Here is a 3339-nt window from a genome sequence, read left to right as displayed (position 1 = left end):
TGTTAATTTTGCATGCATGTCTACCAGGACAATCACAACTTAAATATATATGTTTAAGTTGTGATTTTCCTGGTAGACATGCATGCAAAATTAACAATATCAGATTTCCACAATCCATTTGTAATGCAAGTTCATTTTGGATTTGATTTTGTGTGTTTTTTACCATCATCGTTTAAAATCACTCTCCATAATCCATCATCAGCCAGATGAGAGAGTGCAGGATGCATGCAAAATGTCGAATCATATGAAAGGCATGTGAAATTTTTTATAGAATGCCTAAAAAACATCAACAATAACTAATCAAACTATTTTAAACACTGACAGTAACTAATATGCTTCTTCATTAATATGCTTGATACAATAAGAAAACTTGGCAACTATGCACATCAAGCTATATGCTAAAAGGAAATAATTTAGGAGATATGGAATTTGAACAACCATATGTTAAGATTCTACATTATCACTTGCCTGAGCTTGACAGTTGAGAATAAGTTTGTCATCCTCCCTGTAGTATGTTCCAATGGCCTGCACATCCACAAAAGTTCCAGCATCTCAAATTTGTAGAATATGAATTGTTAGAAGACAAAAATCAAAATATCAAAGATTCTAAAACCTCTCTTGACATGCAAAATCTTGTATAATACATACCTTAGACTAGAAACCTCAGAAGCCATAGATGCCTCAAGTTCAACTCCATCCTCAAAACTTGCAGGTACATGGCTTTGAGTTGAAAAAAAAAGTTATTGGTTGTGTCTCAGGTAGAGTAAATATTGGAGTAGAGCTTTTCGGACATGGTGGATATTCTACTCCTACACGTTGTGGTGAAGATAGGATGTCACATCTTGTTTGATTAAAATAGATATCAAGAAGCATGCCAATTCTTTCAATAAATTAGAAAGATAGTACAGTACAAAATCATAGAAAACACCAAACACCACTTGTATGTACACCATTCCAATGAGAAATTTACACAACAATGATTAGCCTATTGAGACAAGAAGAGCCAAAGAATGGAGATTATTGATGCAATTGCATTGAAAATGTGCCTATTTTTTGGAAAGTCATCAACCACCAATCATGGGAAGTAAATTGAATGTATTTTGAACAATGTAGCATATGCCACTTTGTTCCCCAACCCTTGCCCAAAATATAGAAAAATTGAGATGTTTTGCCTAGATCATTGTATAATTCCCATATCAATGCTCCAAGAAATCTTGAGATTTCTCTCAAGGATAGCACCTGATTTCATTAGAGGTCAATTTATAACAAGGACTTGCAAAATGTACCACATATCCTAACATTCCATAACTATGGCATTTACTATTCTCTGAATGTTCGCAAGCAATTTTTTGCTTGTGTTAACCTGCACTACCAACTCTCATAGTAACTTGCACAATAAAAGAGACTTTTGGGAATCTTTAACCATTCTTTGAGAAGTTTCAATTAATTTTCAATTACAAACATCATAGATGTTACAAGAGAAACTTACCAATGATATATGCCTAAGTCACAATCCAGATTTATAGGCATAATAAAAGAGACTTTGGGAATACCAAAGAGCTACAGATTTTCCACCCCTCTTCATAAGAATTCCACCAACTAGAGTTGCCCATTAGTCTCCAACAGTTGAACAAACAATCCTTACCTCCATAGAATGAGCTGTGATAAGCCTATAGACATGTACACACTTTGTTTGTCCAATCTTATGACACCGGTCCATTGCTTGCAAATCCATTTGAGGATTCTGCGTAATCAAACTTATTATATTGATATAATTACAATAAATACATACAAAAAAACTTCAATGCAAGTTCATAAAAAAAGTTCCTACATAATAAATAATTTGTTTTACTCTATCAACATGCATTAAAAATGCATACTGCAATGAAACTAATATGATAAGATGTAAACTTATATCTTACCCAATCATTATCATAAATGATACAGGTATCTACAGTAGTGAGATTGATCCCAAGCCCACCAGCTCGTGTACTTAACAAAAAGATACAAAATATTCTTTCTAGATCATTAAAATCATTAATTTGTATTGAAAAAGACATTAAAGAAGAATTTGTAAGAAAACTGCACATGCTTAAAGATAGTATTCTAGCAAGTCTAGAACTTTTGTCCATTGAGAAAATATCAAAATCTGTAATCAATGTACAATTTTGGCACCATCAAAAAATCATGCTTAGAAACTGCAAAGTGCATGCCCTAAAACACAGAAGCACATAGAACTTGAGAACAACAAGAAAACTCTTCTCTTGATTGTTGTGTTACTTGAAATCAGTACAAGAAACTTAAGGGCATAGTAAAAATGAAGGTTAACTAATGTAAATTTTTATTGGTACCTTATGTTTTTGAGCTTTCAAATGCAATATAAGTCTGTCTAACAAGCCAAATTTGCCACACTGCTGAACCAATTGAGCCACTGGTGGGGTAATCAACTAAAGAGAAAGCTCAATGTTAGACATAGCAATAAATCAATTTGTCCCACTAGTAATCAGTTTCAAAATAACCAAGCTCAATTACTAATTAAAACCTTACTTGATTGATCAAACTATGATTCCAACAGATTAGGATGGTTGTAATTCTTTCTCAGTTGAATCATAAAATTGTTTAGGTTTGTTCTAATGTCTGTGCCTGAAACAGATGAAGGAAGTCATACCAAACTTTTACTATTCAAGAAAATAAGACTGCCTAAATGGCTGATAGTACAATTAAATAAAGGAACAAAACTTACGTAGGAGATATATAAAATAACTCTTCCAAATTAGAGAACACATTACCCTACCTCTCTCTACCATACTCTGCAGGTGGGCCTCAAGTGTTTTATTGACTAAATGCTCTTGGATCTATTTTTGATGTTCTGTCATATTTGCATACAAGATTATTTCTTTTTTCTTTGGGAGGTTTTGTTCCACCTCTTCCTTCAATCTTTTGAGGAGAAATGGTCGAAGAATCAAATGAAGCTTTGAAATTACCTAAAAAGGCAACTATTGTCAATCTCAAGTACAATAGAAAACAAACATAAAATTAACTGCTTGAATTTGAAGTATACTTGAACTCTTCTATTCTCCTCTTCTTCCTCCTGACCCATCTCATTGCTCTGTCTCCCACCAATAGAAAAAGATAAAATATATATCCACTCTTGAATCATAAATAAATGAATGAAGGGAAAAACTAGGTGGCAACATAAGTTATAACACAATCAATCAAAATTTAATGACTTTTAATTTCCATTCCATTCCCCCAACTCAACAAAAGCTTCCATTGTGTAGCCCCCTAGTTTCTCTTTATCATTGATTTGTGTGTATGCAAAAAGGAGAGATAGACAAG

The 3339-nt window shown here is 33.0% G+C and overlaps 1 pseudogene; it reads right to left on the bottom strand.

Annotated features, from left to right (window-relative positions):
• Positions 1-444: 444 nt before the first annotated feature.
• On the bottom strand, positions 445-3100 carry LOC149573076 (chromatin remodeling protein DDM1-like; annotated as a pseudogene).
• Positions 3101-3339: the final 239 nt, after the last annotated feature.

Source organism: Cupressus sempervirens, chromosome 2 (genome assembly GCF_028749045.1).
Source record: "Cupressus sempervirens isolate cs-2001-9-10 chromosome 2, ASM2874904v1, whole genome shotgun sequence".
NCBI classification, from domain to species: domain Eukaryota; kingdom Viridiplantae; phylum Streptophyta; class Pinopsida; order Cupressales; family Cupressaceae; genus Cupressus; species Cupressus sempervirens.
Note: the sequence above shows the minus strand (reverse complement) of the source record. Positions and strands in the feature narration are given on the sequence as shown.